Source organism: Fukomys damarensis, unplaced genomic scaffold (assembly GCF_012274545.1).
Source record: "Fukomys damarensis isolate Sample0158 unplaced genomic scaffold, DMR_v1.0_HiC HiC_scaffold_5, whole genome shotgun sequence".
Taxonomy (NCBI): domain Eukaryota; kingdom Metazoa; phylum Chordata; class Mammalia; order Rodentia; family Bathyergidae; genus Fukomys; species Fukomys damarensis.
Window position 1 is genome coordinate 56756290 of NW_022900917.1, and position 21709 is coordinate 56777998.

Below are 21709 nucleotides of genomic sequence, written 5' to 3' on the forward strand. Positions count from 1 at the left end.
AAAACAAGGAAAAAAATTAGATTGGTACTATTGTTGTTGTAGGAGACTCAGTATCTAATGCTCCTGAAATTAATCTATCAATCAAAAGCATCCCATATTTTGTCAAACTATTCCTATCTCATTTAGAAAGTAAATGATAAGAATGATCTAAACACTTGTAGATTAACTTTCTATGGCAGATAATTAAGCATTTTATAATTATTCAGTAATTAAAATAGTGTGGTCTTGAAATACCAATAGAATAGAGCTGGGGATTTAGCTCAGTGGTTCTGCCACCTGTCTTGCAAGTGAAAGAGCCTATGTTCAATCCCTGGTACCAAAAAAAACAAAGAAAGAAGAATGAAAGGAAGAAAGGAAGTAAAGAATAATAAGTTGAGAAGCAAAATCACAGAGTTAAGGACAGTGATGGTCAACCTTTTAGAGTTTTCAGTGATGCAGATAGCCCACTGTGGCATGGGTGCCATACGTTTGATACTATTAGCTAAGGGTGTCACTCAAAGTAGAATTCTTGCCTAGCATGTGCAAAGCCTGGCATTTAATTCCCAGCACCAGAAGGAGGAGGAGGAAGAGGAGGAGGAGGAGGAGGAGGAGGAGGAGGAGAAAGGAGAAGGGAAGGAAGAAAAGGAAAGAAAGAAAAGGAGGAGGGAGAGAAAAAAGAAAAGGAAGAACAGGAAGAGGAGGAGAAGGAAAAAGAGGAAGAAGAGGAACAAGGAAAGAAAGAAAGCAGAAGTTAGCATAATAATTTTCATAATATATTAAAGTAACATTTCAAATTGAAAAAGATGTACTATTCAACACATGGTTGAGAACCTTACCTCCTATTTTCATACTGAATACAAAAATAAATAAGTTTAAATCACATTAAATATCAGAAAACAAAGCTAATAATTCTAATAAACTGGTAATACAAAACAATTTGCAATTTTCTACATGTTATCATGTAGAAATATTTAAATAAATTATACTACACAAACTATGCAATACCATTCAGCTACTAAAAAGAGTAAAATGGACTTATTTGTATGGACATTTAAAGTTCCCTAGTCATACTATTACCTGGAAAAAGCAAATAAAGTAAGCAGGCTGATTCCTACATCTCCCTGATGCCATACCAGAGAGCATACAGAAGGCTAGTGACAAAGGACAGTAAAAAGAATTTACCCACAAAGAATATAGGAAACACAAAGCTTACTTAGATCACTGAGGCTTCACAAGAGGCTCTTTAGACTTCAACCTTTTGGGGAAGGATATAACATCAGCTCAGGAGTGGAAAAATGGTTTTTGTATTTACTTTTGTCTTGTGCTTTTTTTTATCTTCATTACTGCAGTGCCTTGTGACTGTTAAGTGTGTGCTGGGAAGAAGTGCCTTGTCAAAGAATTTTGGGTGCTAATAATTTTCACCCTTTATAACCACATCCTACAGTTTTATAATGAGATATACAGATGTGGGTAAATGCGTAGAGAATGAACTATGATGCTAGGTACTGCAGTAAACATTGGGTACCAAACTGGAGGATTTTTCTAGTAGGGGGGATGCAGCCAGAGGAAAAAAGAATTTAATGTTTCATTTCAAGGTCTTCAGCATAGTCTAAATCTATGGCTTGTGTGATACAGGAATTCACTAATTATTTTATATCAAATGTCAACTCAAGTAACATTCACAGGTAGATTTTCCAAAGAATAATGCAATATATTTAAAATTAGCAGAATACTGCAGTGGGAAGTCATGTCATAGTACACTATGGGGTATTCGTGGAGATTGAGGGGATGTTTTAGTTAGCAAATGTGGAGGAAATGTACACAAGGCTACTAGGATATAAATTTTGTTAGTCTTAAAGACACAGGCAGGAGTTGGCATCAGATCATTGCCAGAGGTACAATTGCCAGGCACGTGTTATTTCCAGAGATTTTCGCAGTTGTTGCTCTCTTTAAGAATATTAAGCCAGGCATGGTGGTACATACCTGTAATCCCAGCGCCTAGGTGGCTGAGGTAGGAGAACTGTCTTGAAGATTAGTATTGTGGTAGAAATCTGTGCTATATGCGAAGTATGCACAGAAGGGTGATGTAGAACAAAAAGGATTTCATTTGGTCTTTGAGAAGGTACTTATATCAGATAGGTAAGCATGATGAGTTTCCCCCATATTAACTTCCTAGCTGTAATTCTGTTTGGACCTGAAAAAAATAATTTCATGTTGGCATCATCAACTCTCACACAAAGGACATATAGGAAAATTGCATGATGTCTTTTATTAAAAATAGCATTTTTTTTCTTTTTATTGAGTTTATTGGTACATTCTAGGTATACAATACAGTTACATTCATCATTGGGATCCTGTACCTTTACATGACAGGTCTTGGTTCTCATTTTTTCCCCTTGTCCCTGCCCTCCCTTCACACCCTCCTCCCCTCCCCATTTACAAACACTTTATTTCCATTTTTTCATTTTCTCATATTAACACAAAAATCTTTAAAAGGAAAATACTGACAGATTTGATTACATAAAAATATAAAACCTAGCTGGATGTAATGGTACACGATTGTAACTCCAGCACTCTGGAAAGGTAAGCCATAAGGATTCCAAATTCATGAGTTTGAGTCCAGTGGGCAACTTAGTGACTTAGCAAGACCCTGTCTCTTAAGAAAAAACTAAAAAGTGCTGGGGATGTAGCTCAGTACAATTTCTTTAGGTTAAAAGAGCCCATTATCAATGAAAAACAAAGAAAAAGAAAAGAGCCCATAATCAAAGTTAAGATATAAGTAACACCCCCCAAAATTAAAAATGTATAAGAGATAGTGGAAAAAGTCATGGTACCTGAAGAATTATTAGGAAAAATGAAAGACCTACAACCTAATAGAAAAATGGGTATAAGATATAAATAAACAATTCACATTCAGTCATACCTTCTGTTATGATTTGTGGCTAGATGTGCCCCCCCAGCCTCATGTGGTCATAGATGGGGCTTTTCAGAAGTGGCTGTATCTAGAGTGTGTGATGCTGGGATCAAGGGTGTTAGTAGCCAGGATGTGTGGCTACTAAATAAGTCCACTGATTAACTTCATATCATTCTGGTTGGGGTTAAGGGTGCCCCACCTTGAGTGTGAGTGCTACTTGCCCTAAGGGCAGGTATCCTGGATAAAATGTAGGGGACAGAAAAAGAGTTATGGGGGATGCTTGTTGCTTGCTACTTGCTGCCTTCTGCCTGCCATGAACTGTTTCTCCTCAGTGATGCTGCTCTGCCATGCCACCCTTCCTAGGAGCCAGCCCAACTATGAACTAATACCTCTACAAACTGTAAGCCAAATAAATCTTTCCTCCCTTAACTTGTGGGTGTCAAGTGTTTTGTCTCAGCAATGAGAAAAGTAACTAAGACATGCATTGGTACTCAACTGCTGTGAAACTCATCACATTTGATGCCCCACATATTCTGCCCCAGCACTCATCATTTGTTTGATACTCACTAGGCAAGCTAGAATTGGTAGATGTCAATGGCTCCTGATTCACTACCCTTTCCAGACAAAACAGTTTGTTTGAAATTCATTTGGGTTACTTGTTCAATTTCCCAGAATCAATTAACAATAAGTACAGAGGTACCACTGTACACATAGTTACAAAATCACATGTGGGACATATAAAAAAAATTCAACCTCTCTATTTATAAAACAAATGTATATTAAAATAGTAAGATTTCCCTTTTAGATACACAAAATTACTTTCAGAAATATTAAAAGCTAGTGAGAGTTAACAGTGACAAGCTTATTCTTTGTGTGAGCTTGAATTAACCCTTCACGAACACAACTTTGTATTCCCATCAAAACATATATACATCTTATACTTTGATCCAGAAATACTATCCCAATCAATCTATTCCCAATAAGTAATCACATATGTGAAAAAAAGATATGTACAAAGATATTCAATGAAGTGGTATATATGACAGCAAGTGGCTAGAAGCAATCTAACTGTTCATCAACAATGAGATAGCTAAAGAAATTGCCAGTTACTCATATTAGGGGACATATATAACAATCACATGTTTGTTATACTGTTCAGAGAAAAATGAATAACAGGAAAAAAATTATGTCCTATATTCCTGCCATTGTTGAAAGAAAACACTACATCTATACACAATAGTGAGTTAAATTGTGCACCCTTCAAAAAACACTAATCTGTGGTAGCACATGCCTATAATCCCAGCACTCTGGGAGGCAGGAGGATCTCAAAATCAAGCCCAGCCTGGGTAATTTAGAAATTTATTGTGTGTGTGTGTGTGTGTGTGTGTGTGTGTGTGTGTGTGCGAGTTTTTAAAAAAAGACTGAGCATGTAGCTCAGTGCAAAGGCCCTGAGTTCAATCCACTGTGTGTATGTGTGTAATATATTTGGATACAGACCCTTTAAAGAGGTAATCAGTTAAAATGAAGCTGTCAGTGTGGGCTTTTCTTAGTTACTTTTCTTGTTGCTGAGACAAATTACCCAACACTCAATGTTAAAGGAGGAGAGGTTTATTTTGGCTCACAATTTGTAGAGGTTTCAGTCCCTAGCCAGCTGGCTCCAGGGCAGGGTGACTTAGCAGATAGGCATCAGAGCAGTGAAGCAGCAAAGCAACAAGAGACAAGTGGCAAGCCACAAGAAACCCTCTTTCTAACTTTACATTTTATCCAGCCTACCTTAGTCCTACCCAGAACTATACCAAACCAATCAGGGAACTAATTTAGTAATCACACACCCTTGTTCCCAGCATCACACACTCCAGATCCAGCCACCTCCAAAAAGCCCCATCTATGACTGCAAGAGCCTTTGGGGGGACATTTAGATACAACATAACAACAATCCAATACAACCAGTGTTCTTAGAAGGAGAGGAAATTTTGACACAGAAAGAGACAGAGGATGTGTGTTCCAACTGGAAAGACCAAGGAGGGCAGAGGAAGAGGCAGCCAACTTACCTGATCTGGATCTGGAACATCCAGCTCTAAGTGCTTGTCGTTTACACCACTCAGTCTGTGATATTTGTTACAACAGCCCTGGTAAAGTAAAACATAGAAAGATTTTAGGAAAAATGTACATCAAATTGAAAATGAGGTCATCACTAGGGTTCTGGAGTGAGAAGATAAAAGAAAAGAGATCGAGAAATAAATGTTAGAGCTGGGGATTTAGCTCAGTGTTTCTGGCACCTGCTTCACAAGTGCAAAGACCCAAGTTTGATCCCCAGCACAAAAAAAAGTATAAAAAAGTAAATGTCACTCTAAATACTTTTGTATTGGTAGACATTTGTTTTTTTGTTTGTTTGTGTGTTTATTTTGTGGTACTGGGGATCAAGCCCAGGACCTTCACACTAAGCTACACCCCAGCCCATTTTACTTTTACTTTTTATTTTTTTGGTACTGGGGATCGAACTCAGGTCTTTGCGCTTGCGAGGCAGGCCACCAAACCGCTGGGCTAAATCCCCTGCCCCTTACTTTCACTTTTGAGACGAGATCTCACTATGTGGGTAGGTTTCCCAAGCTAGGTATGAACTCGGAATTCTCCTGCCTGAGCTGCCCAGAGTGCTAGGATTATTTGCATGTGCTCTCACACTTGACTACTAAACATGTTTAGAGAAAGCATTCATTTCCTTCATAATTAAATTAAAAAAAAAAGAATCCTTGTGCACCACCATCCCCTCTCTACTCCCTCTCTGTGATCCCAGCACTGAGGAGACTGAGGCAGACAGATCATAAATTCCAGGTCAGCCTGGGCCACAGAGCTCAATCTTATCCCCCTCAATTTTTTTTTAATTAACTTGAAACTATAGGGCTATAGATAAAAATAACAGACTCAGGGCATGGTGGCACGTGCCTATAATTCCAGCACTCATGAGGTTGAGGCAGGAGGATTGCTGTGAGTTCAAGACCAGCCTGAGCTACATAGTGAGTTCCAGGTCAGTCTCAACTATCTAGTGAAACCCTGTCTCAAAAAATAAATAAATAAATAACAGGCTCATAAAATGGTTTTTTGTTTTGTTGTTTGTTTTGTTTGTTTGTTTTTGTTTTGCAGTTCTGGGGATCAAACCCAGGACCTTTTCTCATGCCAGGCAAGCACTCTACCACTAAGCCCTTATTTTTCCTCCTTAGCATGTCTAAGGAGGAAAAGCAGCTACTTTGAACAATCCCCATGCTGAATAATCAGAAGTTATAGGACGATTTAGCTCAGTGGTGCTGCCACCTGCCTCACAAGCACACAGTCCTGAGTTTGATCCCCAGTATCAAAAAAAAGTTATAGAAAAATCCTAGTCCAGAGAAAGCTAGACTGCAACCCTGATATCCATATTTCTGCTTTGGCTTTGGCACTAGCTAACTGCTTAGACATTGATAGGCTCTTGGCCCTTCTGGGCCTCCATTTCTTCATGCATAAAATGAGGGAATAAAAATAGTACTCCCAGTTCTAAATCTCCATGATTCTATAATAGCATAATAACGTTATTGTCATTCAGAGCAATCTTTGAGATGATATGTGAGTGAACTCCATTCTTATATACATTTTTAAGCTCAGAATATCATTCATATATCCAAACTCGACACTACTGATAGATTTCCTAGTCTTCTCTATGTCAATTGACTGTCTTTAGACTAGCTGGTGCACTGAGGTGACTGCCAGATCGCTACATGCAGGGAATACTCAAATATTTACAGCTTGCGCTTCCTCCTCAGAACCAGTTAGTTCAGGAGATTTAATAATAACAAGGGATGATTGTACCCAACTGTCTTGAGCATGGAAATAGTGACATTGTCCCCATGGGGCCTGCAGAAGTTATAGCACTAAATGAAATGTTTAGTTTGCTCTTCCAGCAAAGGGGTCCTAAATGTAATATTTCAAGCTTGGTCTATTGATATAGCAGAAATGAAAGAAAATCAAATCAAAATGAAACACAAAACTCATTACAGATGAAAGGCAAGGGGTAGATGAGATATTTTGCCTTCTGGAAATAAATAGCAAAATGCAGATGCATGATCTTCACACATTTACTTTGTACATAAAAGAGAATCATGAAAACAATATAAAACAAAAATGGAAATCATAACCCCAATGCCATAAACATCTGAAGAAAGAACAATGTTGGCTCTGAGTTCTCATTAGCTGTCAAAATATTAGCAAAATAAAAAAGCCCCACCTTGCCTACATATCACAAAACAGTTTAAAAGGGAGAATAGCAGTGATCCCTCTCTACCACAGCGAGTCATGTTCTCTAGAGGCTAGGAGACCAGCATTCCACATGGAGAGTTCAGTTATGGCCAAAAAATAAGTAGCTGAGAATATTCTATTGATATGGGGCATTTGTTTATAATGAGATAGGCATTTTCCTGGAATAGGGTTTTAGGATTTACCAGGAAGGAAACCCAGCAGCAAGAAGTATAAAGCTAGATGTGAAACGAAATCACATGGCTGAGCTCACATTTTGGGTGGTGACCGAGAATCACAGGATTAGAATTTGAATATTGCTGCCAGCACTGTTAGGGTCATGAAGAGTTGTTTCCCAGTGTTCTGGCAGGGGAACCTGTAGTAGGGGGTTCAGCCAGAAGCCCAAAGAAGTGACTTCCTGGTGCCCAGACAAGATCTCACAGTGAAAATGCCTCTTGTTCCATCACTACAAGCCCAGACTTACAATGTTAAATGCAAACACTTAGATGAAATGCATGCACCTAGCCACACAGTGGCGTATGCCTATAATCCCAGCATTCCGGAGAGCAGTGCAGCAGGATTATGCTTCAAAACCAGCCTGGGCTATATAGTGAGTTCAAGGCCATCCTGAACTATAGAGTAAAACTGTCTCAAGAAACAAAAAACAACAACAACAACAACCAAAAAAAAAAAAGATATCTTTTGCACAGGCCACTCAAATGGCCCCTTCCCATGAGAAGCCCTGAGCAGAATTCCTTCCAGCACAGAGCTGAGAGCTGGAGCATGAATGCATGCAGGGTAGTAGTGGCAGAGATGTACATCTGTTCTGACAAAAAACATCTATGAACAGATAGCATTCAGGAAATTTGGCCTGCTAAGCATTCAAATAAATATAGTTCCTAAGGTGTCTGCCTATAGGTATCCATCTTCTTGAAGGACAAATTTTAACAAAAATATTGGAAGGAAAATCAGAAGAGAACACAATCAGAAAGTCTTCAGGAAGCTGAGGAAGGAAAGGAAAGGAATGGGCTCCTGGTTGTAAATTCTCCCTGCAGTGGACCAGTCCAAAAGTGAGCCTGTGCAAGGAGTGGTAGCACATGCCTGTCATCTCCTCACTTTGGAGGCTGAGATAGAAAAATTATTTGAGGCCAAAAGTTCTGGTCCAGCCTAGGTTACATAGTGAGACCTCATCTCAGAAAAAAGAGAAAGCTGGGACCAGGGATTTAGCTCAGTGGTTCCGTTGCCTACCTTGCAAGTGCAGGACCTGAGTTCGATACCTGGCACCAAAGGTGGCGGGGGGACTCAATGAGGAGAAAAAAAAAAAAAGAAAAGAGGAGAAAGCTTTCAGGGTGAATTATGGATTATAATTATGACAAATTATGGATGGTACCGCAATTTTGTGGGAGTCTAAATATTTTATTTAAACTTCCCCTAAATTTTATTGCAGGTTAAAGTATTTCTTCTTTAATTCCATTTACTTTTGATTCCTATTTCATTGCTAACATTGCCCTTTTTTTAATGCTGGCTATTGAACCAGGGGCCTCACTAGCTCTCTGCCCCGAACAACTTCCTCAGTCTCACTCAGCACTAGCACTCTTCTTTCCTGCACTTTTACCTCTCTTGCCCAAATCCCTCCTTCAAGTCCCTTTTGCACATTGTCTAAGGAGTTCATCACTGAAAGAAAAGAAGGCAGTGTAACTGTACACTTTACTGTCTGTGTGTGAGCTGCTAACAAATGTACACAGACTCACCACTGACAGACTGTGAAAGAAGTAATGCAATTGGTTACTGATTGGGGTTTGCATCTATTATTCATATAGTGATTGGTGGACTAAGAAGAAATGTATTTATTGAATGATAGGTGTACTCACCACTGACAGACTGTGAAAGAAGTAATGCAATTGGTTACTGATTGGGGTTTGCATCTATCATTCATATAGTGATTGGTGGACTAAGAAGAAATGTTGTATTTATTGAATGATAGGTGATATAGAGCATGGGAACTGGGGTTTTAAGTATGTCATTGGTGGGCTGGATTATTAAGTTAAATTGTGAGTGCTGAAATTAAGGCATATGGAGCGATGCCAAGCAAAAACAGCCTGTATCTATTTTTGGCTCACATAAGCCAATAATTCAGAGGAGTCTTAGAGAAAGAATGGGACCTATTGTTACTCATCTCATACCCATTCCTCTATCCATAGTTTCTATGAATTTTTTTTCTTTGCCTGCTTGCCATGATAGCTGGAATTTCATTGATGGTCAGCCGTGGCTTTAGTGATAAATATATTGCTATTTGACCAACTTTCTATGCAAGAGGAATACAGTGGAAAGTCCCTGGCAAACAGCTTAGGTTTCTTTTTTTCTTTTTCTTTTTTTTTTTTTTTTTTGGTACTGGGGATTGAACCCCGGTCCTTGTGCTTGCAAGGCAGGCCACCGAACCACTGAGCTAAATCCCTGGTCCATTAGCTTAGGTTTCGACAGAGGGAATCAGAAAACAAAATTAGCAAATTAATCTAAAGCATAATTTCTGACTATGAAACTTGCTTTAGAAAAAAAATAGGGTGATGTGATAAAAGTGAATCTAGCAATAAAAAGTGGAGATGTGAATCAAGATACCTCTGAGGCTCCAAAAGAGGTAGGCCCTGCATGAAGAAAAAGAACCAAGTCCTAGCGAATGAGAATGCAAGTGATTTTGGAGTGTGTGTAAAGGCCGGATTCCATGAATAAAAAGGGGAGTAATGGGACATAAAATGGGGGACAGGGCTAGATCACAGAAGGTCCCAGAGACTATGGCCAGGAGTTTGGGGTTATTCTAACTACAATGGAAGACACTGAGCATTTTCATGAAAAGGACTTATGTAAGAATTTTATTTAGATGGAAATGTCTCGAATGGGTAACAAGTTCTTGTCATTTGGAAATAGAAAGGACAATTCTCCAGCTCAACAGAGAGGAGCAATGGTGGATGGTGGGTGCCAGTCACACTGAGTAAAGCTAATTGTGACACCACTGTGCAGGGATGTGGACTGCTCCAGGGTGCCAGAGACCAGCGTCAAAACAATGGGTGCCTCTGGGCAGAAGGCAGGAATACCCTGCCAAGTCACACTCCACTCCGGCTGGGAGATCTGGGCCAACAATCACTGCATAGGCGCAAAGAAGCTTCCTACTAAAAATGGCATTCTGACTACCCTGAAGGTTGCCAATGTCTGCATCCGTTTTCATTTCTCATCCATTGTCTCTAAGCGAAGTTCCCCAATCCCAACAGAGGAAGCTAAAAAAGAAAGAGAATGGTGCAATGAGAAAGAAGCAGGAAGAATTATTATGTAATGCTGTGGTGCAAATCTCTGAAGTAAGTTAACTATTCCTCCAATGCATTGGGCACTGAAAATAAATCTGGAGTGTTGTAAACTTGGAAAGATTTGGACTGAGCCAGTTTCTATAATATTGAGAAATAAGATCTTTTTATTAATAAAAACTCCTTTGGGACAGGTAATGGAATGGAAAATGCTCAGGCAGTTTGTTTTTTGGATTTTGTGTGTGTGTGTGTGTGTGTGTGTGTGTGTGTGTGTGTGTGTGTGTGCTGGTTATTGAACTCAGGGACTTCAAGTGAGCTACACCCTTGGCCCTTTTTCATTTTGAGACAGGGTCTTATTAAGTTGGTAAATTTCCTTTGCTAGACTTGAACTGCCAATCCTCCTGCCTCAGCTTGCCAGCGTGATGAGATCATAGACATATGCCAACACACCCAGCCACTACTTGGGCTTTGTAGTCAAATAGGCTCAAATTCAAATTCCAGGGGCAGTCAGGCATAATAGTCATGCCTGTAATCCCAGCACTTAGGAGGCTGAGGCAGGAGGATCACTGTGTGTTCGAGACAAGCCTGGGCTACATAGTGAGTTCCAGATCATTCTCAACTACATAGTGAGAACTTGTCTCAAAAAAAAAAAAAATCCAGGGGCAAATAATTTCATTTCTTTGAATTTCAACTTCCTATTTGTATTTAAAAAATGGACATTAAATCCATACAGGCCCCACAATGTTGTCTAGAGATCAAATGAACCAAATATATAACATATGAAAAAACCCGGTAGCTAGAATATTAAATAAATATTTAATATATAGAATATTGACTGTAACAAAAATCCTGGGCACTTAGCAAATGCTCTGTTAGGTAAGTAATCTTTCTTTGTCCTCCTGCCACACTTTGACCTTCCTTCTTTCCCTTAAGTGGGATTCATGACAGTCTCAGACTATACTAAATTTTCTTCAGTATTAAAATACTATTAAAGGTGCTAGTGTCACATCAAAGTGAGCAGCTAGCCAGGGTCGATACCTCAGCGCCAATAGTGAATTAGAAGGATAGAGTTTAAGAAAGGAAAACAATTTATTTGTAAGAAGGATAAAGCAGAAACAAGATGCCCTGGTGAAAGGGCAAGGGGTCCAGAAAAAGATGGACACCCATGGGCTTCATCCCTGGCTTCTTTAGTTAGGATTGGGGCCCTTTCTTCCAGGTGGATTCTTGAAACTCCTCACACTCTGATTGGTTTCCTGGGCTGTCTTGGGATGGGTCCCAGGTGCACTTTCCTTGGGTGGGCTTTGTTTGAGCTCCTGTTTCCCTTTTGTCCTTGTCTGAGCCTTATCTCCATTATTTGTGGGTAGGTTAGGAGGAGTCTATGAGTTTTCTTTTAAATTAGGTAGCAGCTCCTTGTCTCCTTGGTATTTTATTGGAGTTTGTAGGGGGTGATTATCCTGGTTTCCATGCACTTGGCTTCCGCTGTGCTCTGCCCATTAACTCTTCCTTTGGTCAGTCTCTGCATTAGAGAACATTCTTTCCTTTGTTGTAAATTCTCATGCCATTTGTGTTACCTGGTGCCTTTCTGTATCGAGTTTTCTTCCTTTCTCTACTTTTGTCTTTTTATTCCTTCTTAAAGGAAATACTCTAATAAAGTTGGACCAAGGATGAAGGGCTGGAGAATTAGCTCAGTGGTGCCATGCCTTCCTGGCAAATGTGAAGTCCTGAATTTGATTGCTGGTTCCACCAAAAAAGAAGAAGGAGAAAGTAAAGGCAAAGTCCAAGGTGGAAGAGGAGGAGGAGGAGGAGTGCAGAGATGGAGCACGTAACCTAGCACAAATGAGGCCCTGAGTTTTACCCTCAGCACAAAAGGAATGAAGAAGGGGAGGGAAGAAGGGAGAGGAAAGGGGGGAAGAATGGTAGAGAGAAAAGAAAGAGGGTGATCATAACATCAACAGAAATATTCAAATCTAAGCAGTTCTGGGACCAGCAGAGGGAGGATACAATCAGCGCTCCTAGTGCTGCTGTATACAGCAGTTTGTTACAACGATGGCTGCAGTGTATAGCCCTGTCCCACCCCCTGAAACCTCAGCAGTCAATTCCATGTGCACAGAGCACTGTGGGCACAGAAGTTCTGTGAGCTGCATAGGGCAAGAGGGCCCTGCAGGAAGTCAGGCTCAAGAAAATGTTCTATACTTTTTAAAGCACCAAATGACTGGAATTGAGATGGATGTTAAAATTACAATGAACAGCTAGACAATAATATGGAATGGTTATCCAGCTAATTTTCTTGTCTTCTAGCCCAAACAGGAAGACTCCCAAAGATTAGTGACAATTTAACAAATACATAATAATGAATGCACTGTATTCCAGACACCAAGCTAGATAGTGTGACTACACAAATGAATATACCCAAAGGAAAGAAGCTTCCAAATAGCTGACTATAAACTATTTTTCCATTAAATAACCTGTAACCAAATTGTCCCTGTTGCCTTATTCTGCCCCTGAAATAGAGAAAATCCAATGACTTTCTCCATTCCGGGAATGCTGGAGACACAAAGTTTACCCCTAACAAATAAGGCAAATAAATAGAAGAGATGGTGTTGATATAAGATGTACGATATGTGGACCTCCAAATAATATAAGAGAAATATTGTAACTCCCAATCTGCTGGATGTCTGACATTCTGAGTTCATACTCACTAAAATCAAAGAATAAATTCTAGGAACAAGGGAGGCTAAGAGTAGGAAGAATTTATTGAAAGACAGCTTCTGTCTAAGAGAGAGACAGAAAAGGTCCTGAAAGGGTGGGCCAGGGACCCTGCTTCTCAAGGAATTTTTACAGAGCAAAGCCATGGAGGTGAAGTGAGTACAAGGTAGGACAAAACTATAGTCAACTAATAAGATTACAAATACCATTACATTGATCCAATGACAAATCACAAGGTGAGTATGAGGTGGGTCAAAACCATGGTCACCCAATAAGATTATTATAAAATAAGTGCCTTGGAATGGCTGCCGCCTGTCCAATAAATAACTTCCTCCACCTTAGTTTCCACTTCCTATCTCACACATCACCACCGGTCATGAGACTGGCACACGAACAAGGCTTGTCTGCATAGAAAATAAATGTCCAAGAGTGCCCACTGAGTGGCTGCATGATGCAATTCCCAACCCTCCTACACCAGTCACCCAATACATAACCAGAACTCTTCCTGTTTTCTCTCTACCAGATCTCTTCCCGTTTTCCCTCTCTCTCTCTCTCTCTCTCTCTCTCTCTCTCTCTCTCTTTCCCTTTCTCTCTTGTTCTCTTTCTGCCCAGCGGGCCACCATGCACCTCGACTCCTTATTAAAGATTTCTCATAGGAGCTCTGTGGGTGTGCAGAGTGATCCTTGGCAGGTGCCAGTTTCTTTCAATTATAACAAGTATAGTTGTTTAGGTAATATTGATCAAATGGGGAAGCAGTTCACATAGCAAACATACATGGACTGAAGAAGGATCTTTGGAGATGAATGGGCTAGGGAGGTTTTGGTCCCCACCCAAGTTGATTGATTCCTATTTAGAATATCAATCACTGGTGTGCATCCCTAGGGGAAGTGTGTGCGAAATTGCCTATAATATTTATATTAACTATCTACAATAGTGTCAAACTTCTTTTACAAATTATATATATATCATACCAAATAGTAGGTCATTTGAATACACTAAGGAAATGTTTTTGGTAAAATATAAAACTAATCTCTTTCAAACAACAGTCAACTGGTCTACTAGTGTAGGCAAAACAAACTCCCATTTTACATCTGTCATCATAATTTGAATATAAATACTGCCTAGTTTAGAAATAATTTTTTGAGAAGGGTCTCACTATATATGCAATTCAGGCCAGCCTCAAATTTGTTATGCAGCCCTGAACTTGAACTTGTGATGCCATTTCATCTGCTGCCCAAGATCTGGGTCACACAGTGTTGTCACTAGGAGGTCAGATTTGAATGGCCCAGAAGTCCTAACATCTCAAGGAAATGGTGATACTTGTCAATTTTCTGTCTTTGATAATAGATTTTAGACGACACATGTCAGCAGTTGTATAGTGTATAGGCAGAGTTTATCGTGAAGTAATGGATTTTTAAGAGCAATAGAGAGAGCACAAGTTCAAGCCTGAAGGTGGACAAGCACCAAAATGGCAGTTGTGCTGAATTAGATCTCAGGTTATATTTACCTTATATGATTAACTGGTCCTTCAAGGAATATTATTTCCTTTCTCTGAAATCATTGTTCTTTTACAAGGAAAATGAGCTGGGGATTTTGTTTTGTTTTGTTTTGTTTCATTTTGTTTGAGACATGGTCTAGCTTGGTAGTTCCAGCTGCACTGAACTCACTGTGTAGTTTAGGCTGGTCTGCCTGTTGTGTACTGGGATTATAGTCACCATGCCTGGTATGGCAAATGAGTTATTTTGCCCAATATCAGTAGGAAGGTTTTTTTGTTCCCTAAGTAGAAAGCTTCTGTTTAGGTTGCTTTTTGTTTTAGTTTAGTTTGGTTTGACTTATGAAATAGGTTCTCACTGATAGAGTTCTCTACCACAAAATGGCCCCAACAGTCTGACATTCTAAAATGGCTCCCATCCCTAAAATGGTTCCTACTTATGGGAAATGAGCTACTTCAGGAAAGTAAAACTTACCTCCTCTGGAAAAGCAAAACCTAACGTGTTGTTCCACCCTGCTGTCCATGTAATCCTCCCCTTCCAATCACCCACCACCCTCTCTCTAGCCCCTCAGTATAACCAATCCCCAGCCCTCCATGATGCTCTCCCAACTATAAAACCCTATATAAGCTCTACCTTGCCAATTTTACACTCCCTCTCGCCATTGTTAGAGTCAGCCAGAAGGTCCTTCCCCCAGTAAAGTCTTGCTTTGGGTACTCCTGTTTTGGCTCAATTTCTTTCACTCACTACATAGTTTAGGCTGGCCTTGAACTCACAGTGATCCTCCTGCCTCAGCCTCCTGAGTGCTGGGATTACAGATATGCACCATTTATCCTGGCTGAAATTTAAGATTTTGAGGAACAGATTAATGTTTGTGATACTGTTAGGCAAAAAGTTAGAAATTAACAGGCCTGAACTACAAGATAAAGAGAAAAGCAAAGAAGATGTAATATTTTTCCTCACCGCCTCCTGTGTGTGTGTGGATATTGGGGATTGAACCCAAAATCTTCTCTCTGAGCTATATCCCTTTGCTTTTATTCTCTTTTGTTTTTTGAGATAGGGTCTCAATGTCACTAAATTGCCTAGACTGGGCTCTAACTTATGATCCTCCTGCCTCAGCCTCTAAGAACACTGGGATTACTGTACAGTTGTGTACCACTACTGCAGATAGGTAAATTAATTAGATATCTTGCGGGTAGTTAGACAGGCTGGCCCTGGAGAAGCCAATATGGAGGACAATCAAGGAGTCAACATGAAGGAAAATCAAGATGCATTCACTGAAGGCCAACATTATGAAAGAAGAGAAACTACTACACTCCTGTGATTTCCCTAAGGATGAATAGCAGTGAGTGACATTCTAAATAGGTATCAGTCACCTGGGTAAGGGCCAAGGTTTTAACCCACCCTATCCAGGAATGATACCTGACCCATCCCTTATAGATAACCTTGCTCATTCCTTGTAGCTTGTTATGTGACTTGCTTTTCCATTTGTGTCCCATTTAATCAATATTACCTAAGCAACTACACTTGTCATACTCTTTGGTTGTTCATAGTTTTGTCCACCTTGTGATTTCTCAATGGATCAATATTACCTAAGTGACTATAGTTGTAATCTTATTAGTTGACTATAGTTTGTCCCATCTTGAATCCACCTCACCTTGTGGCTTTGTCTCATAAAACACCTTTGAGGAGCAGGGTGAGTGGATAACCCATTTGCTTGTCCCCTTTCTGATTCTCTTAGACATAAACTATCTTTCACTAAATAAAATTTTCCTACTCTTAACTTCCACTGTTCCTGGAATTCATCCTTCAATTTTAACTTTTTTTTTTTTTTTTTTTTTTGGTACCAGGGATCAAACTCAGGTTCTTGCACCTGCAGAATCACTGAGCTAAATCCCCAGCTCCTTCTTCAATTTTAGAGAACATAAACTCGTGTTTCAGACATCTAGCTGGTTTGAAAGCTGCATCTATTCCCCCTGTATCACCACCATACCTAGCCTGTTTATTTTGAGACTTTGAGGATCTTTTTTTTTTTTCCCCTTCCAAACTCTTATCTTGGTATAGACTTTGTAGATACCTTGGGCCTTATGAGAATGCTGAAAAGAGGTTATAATCTCTTGGGCTAAAGTTTGAGGGGAGGTTGTTTTTGGGGTTTTTTTTTTTGTTTTGTTTTGTTTTGTTTTTTGGCACTGGGAATAGAATCTTGGGCCAAAGTTTGAAATCAAAAGCTCATTTGGATTTAATCACAAGCTAATAATCAAGGAAGTGAAGGAAGCTGGGTTTAGCAACAGTGAGATTCTATCTCAAAAAAAGCAGGGGGAGGGCCAGGGATTTATCTCAGTGGTTCTGCCACCTAGCAAGCCCAAGGTCCAAAGTTCGATCCCCAGTACCAAAAAAAAAAAGGAGGGTGGGGAAGATGTAGGTGTAGCTCAATGGAGAAGGGTCAGGGTTCAGTCCCCAACACACACACACACACAGAAAGAGAAAGGAAAAGCATCACATCTTTTTTCCTATTCTTATTACAAATGTTAATCTGTCCCTCAAAATCTTAAATTTCAGGAAGGTTTAATGGAGCATACCTGTAATCCCAGCACTCAGGAGGCTGACACAGGAGGATTAGCATGAGTTTGAGGCCAGCCCCTTGGGCTACATAGTGAGTTCAAGGCCAACCTGAACTATGTAGTGAGGCCCTACTTCAAAAAACAAAGCAAAACTATATTGAAATGGAACTGATGGCATAAATTAGCTTCCCTTCTTGGTTTATCATATCCTTCCATCTGCATTCTTTTTTATTTTGGGTTTTTCTCGCATACTCATTCTCTTCTTTTTTTTAAATTAGCATTCTAAAGTTCAGTTATACAGTCAATGTCCTATATCTCTGAACTGAGAGGATCAAGAATCAAAAAAGAAGAGCAAGACACAAAATAATAGAAGAAATTTCTCAGGCTTCCTGAGGGACAGGTGCAATCACAGATATCATAGGAATCTTGACATTAAATATATCCCTTGAGGACAGAATTTTTCATTTATGTTTGAGTCTATTTTCTTTCCTAGCATAAGAACTATTGTAGAATTACTAAGTCCTTTAGAAAAGAAAGTCATCTTATGCAATGTGGCTTGTTTCCTTATATAATAGACATATGTATAAGCAATAAATAAAATACCGGGCAAAATGGGGAAAAAACATCCTTCATGTTATAACAACCCCTGCCATTCCTATGACCCTACAATTGCTCCTACTTTGCAGCCAGTTAGTTCATTCTTTTATCTTATATCTTCTTTTATATATTTGTTTCTCTTAAAAGGGTGGTCATCATAAGATCACTCAGTCCACCCACATTTTCTATGGTCAAAAATAAACAAGAAGCCATTCGTGGTGGCATATGCCTGTAAAACCAGCTACAGCAGAGGTTGAGGCAGGATCACAAGTTGGAGGCCAACCTGGGCAACTTAATGGGCTCGTGTTTCAAAATAAAAAATAAAAAACAGGGCTGAGGAGGTAACTCAGTGCAAAGGACAGATCACAAAAGAAAGTAACAAGATTCATTATAAATCTAACTATAACCTCCAGAGTTCTTTTTTCATAGGAACCAATTGACTAAATCTTAATTTTAAATAGAAATTGAAAGTGCAGGGAATGGCGGTGTTTAGGTTTGGAAAAGATAGGCTTTATTAAAAAACAATAGAGAAAATTACTAAAAGCAGTTTCTGCCTCTGGAGGTACACTCTACAATTACACCAATTAGAAAGAAAAAGAGAGAGGCAGAAGCTAGGCTGAGAGAGGTGCCAGGTAACACATTTACTATAAGAATTTATCAGGAAGAATAAACAGCACGAGCAAGCCAGAAACATAAAAGATCAGGAAAACCAACCCCCTGGCCGACCTGATAAAATGCAGAGGAGATAATGGCAGCCATCCAAGGAGTCTTATTTCATATGTAAGACATACTTGCACCCATGCACACATACACCTACACATATACACATGTGTGTTCTCACTTTATTGCACCAGAAACACATGTGCACATGTCCCCTTTACTTAAGCACTGTCTAAGCTACGGTCTTATAAACTGCCCCCCATTTATCCATTACAAAGGGACAGGAAGAGATCAAAGGGCCAGAAGGAATGTAGGCAGTTATGCCTAGGTTAAGATCAAAGACAGCCAAGAGAGCAGATCAGATGGTGACAACTTCCCTGTGCCCAGATGGGGGATGGGAAATACACTAGTCCAAAATAAAAGGAGTCAGGGATGAGAGCTCCGAGGCACTCATTTCCTGTTTACCCTTACCCCTCCAGGAAACTGTCTACCCTCTTTCTTTTCCACCTCTTTTTTCCCAGATAAACTATCTTCTTTTATTTTAAACTCTCAGTCTGTAATCAATTGCTGAAGGTGAGTTACATTTCCTGCAATAGCGCGTTCCAGGTGCGGAGTGATGTGTACAGCCCACCCCACCCCAGTGAAAGGACCTGGGTAGGCCTTTCCAGCCACTCCCGACATGGCAGCTCCACTAGGTGGCGTGTTGTCAGGACAGCCACCGGGGCCCATGGGTGTGCCACAGGGATTTCCAGGCCAGGCTTCTCTTTAAGTAACACCTGGCACTTGGAGAAGTTCTAACAGTACTTCGGCAGTCGAGATGCAATCATCATTTTAGGCTACTTTGCTTCTCTTGTGAGTCAGGATTATGCCTGTAGCAGCAAAGCACCAGCCAGGGTAACACAGCAGCTCAACACAGTCCAGGAGAATGGAGGATGCACCCACAAGTTTCAGAGGCAAAGTGTACAGCTTTATTCTTAACCGCTGGCAGGTAAGTCTGGAGCTTCTCCAGAAAGAGACTGGCCCCCGCCCCCATTCAGCCACAGCTGGGTTGTTAAACACTTAGGGGAGGGGCAGGTTTACAATTTTCAACCCTTCATTTATGTATTGTCCCAGCAACCTTATTGGTTACAGAATTTCACACATGGCGAGTTCACAGTGCACTGAGTTCTATCTTATTTGCATATGGTGGGAAGGCAGAATAGAAAAAACTCCTGAGATGTTTGAGGGATCCAGGCCCAGGCACATTAAAAGAATTGGAAGCCGGGTGTGGTGGCTTATGCCTGTAATCCCAGCACTCCGGAGACTGAGGTAGGAGGATCGCTGTGAGTTTGAGACCAGCCTGGGCTCCATGGTGAGTTCCGGGTGAGTCTCAACTACATAGTGAGACCCTGTCTCAAAAAACCAAACAAACAAAAAAAGAATTGGAGGGAAGTCATCTTTCACTATTAGCAAGACCAGCTTTAGCTACAGAGAAATTTATTTCCCTTTCATGTCAGTGGCTCCATTCAGGAAGAAATCCACACTGGCATTGATCAATGTATCCAGAAGTTTCTGGCTATTGCAAGACAGAGAATGTTTTTTCTGACAAAAAAAAAAGATTGCAATTGTCTGTCTAGAAACCAGAGCACCTTCTCAGAGGACATCTCAGAAATATAGAATAAACTACAACATAAAGAAGTGCTGGTCCAGAGCATTTGACAAAGCTCTGAGGCTCCAGCAGCAGGTGCTGGAGGATATTCCCTTGCAGCACGAAAGCCAGCAGAAGTCCCTCAGGGCTCCTTGGCCTACCTCGAGCAGACCTCTGCCAATGTCCCTGCACCTATGAAGCAGCCCTGAGAGAGCCCTGGCCTGTGCAGTAGCCACATGCAGAGAGCTTCGCCAAACATCCCCTTTTAGGACATGGCGTTGGGGAAGAATTGACATAATGTAGATTTTCTGTTCCTACCTACAATTTCTCCCTTATTTTTATAAGCCATTAATTTCTTGAGTACATTACAAAATGCCTGTGGCTTTATTCTACCAAGTTGTTTATTCCTGTCTTTAGAGCAGTTTATACTCAGTACAAAACAGATTCTTGTATTTTACTTTTGTTTTTGTATGACTTAATTCTTGGTGTTCCATTTGTTAGATTTTTATGATCAGAGAATAAAATATTATATGAATATCCAAAGCAGGGGATAAGGATTTTTTAGGACTTTTATGGTAACTAACCATCTGTGGTAGTGCAGAATAATATATAAATTTGCTGTTTCCAGACTTTGAACTACCTCAAAAAGAGAACTGGGTAGGACGGAATTGTTTTCCTCAGGTAATTTGTCACAGGGACAGGAAACTGAATAATATAATCTCTAATTCAAAAAAAATTATTTGAGATAGATCATATAGCTACATGTAAAAGTTCAAACCTCCTTTCAGGAAGAACCAGGCATGATAGATAGCACACACCTACAATCCCAGCACTTTGGGAGGTTGAAGCAGGAGATTCACTATAAGTTCGAGGCCAGCCTGGGCTACATAGTGAATTCAAGACCAACAAGAGCAACATAGCGAGACCCGGTCCCCCACCACCATCACATTAAAAGAAAAGGAGAAAAATACAATATAGCAATGTTTGTAATGCTTCCAGAGCAGTACAGAGAGCAAATATTTTGTAGCTTGTTCAGAAAAGGGTTAAAATATGCTATGTTAGCATAATAATGTTACTGTAGAGTCCTTCAGTAGATAGTAGCTTTTGTTTGGATGCATTTATATTTTGTGTGGTGTTCATTTACCCTTTTTGAAGGGGCTGTATCAGGAGGGCGATTTGCTAAATGTTGTTAGCACGCTGCAGGAATGAGTCAGTATCAGGAGTGGCAGAGCCTGTCTCCATGTGACAATTGGGGCACAGGTGAAGTATGGCCTTAAAACTTACTATCTTCGTTACTTTCTTGTTGTTGAGACAAAATACCCAACACCCATAAATTAAAGGAGAAAAGGTTTATTTTATTTAAGTTAGTAGAGGTTTTATTTCATAGCTGGCTCCAAGACAAGGTGGCATTAGGCCAGGATTTAGCTCAGTGGTACCATGCCTGCCTTGCAAACGTAAGGTCCTGAGTTCAGTTCTTGGTACCATGGGGAAAAAAAAAGACAAGGTGGCATGGCAGAGGAAAAACAGTTCATAGCATAACAGACAAGAAGCAGCACTCTTCCTTCTGCTCCACCCTTACCCCCACTCTACAGTTCAGGCTAGCCTTGAACTCACTTTGT

At 40.1% G+C, this 21709-nt stretch overlaps 1 pseudogene; it reads left to right on the top strand.

Annotated features, from left to right (window-relative positions):
• The first annotated feature begins 19142 nt into the window (after window positions 1-19142).
• Window positions 19143-20299, top strand: LOC104849202 (annotated as a pseudogene).
• Window positions 20300-21709: the final 1410 nt, after the last annotated feature.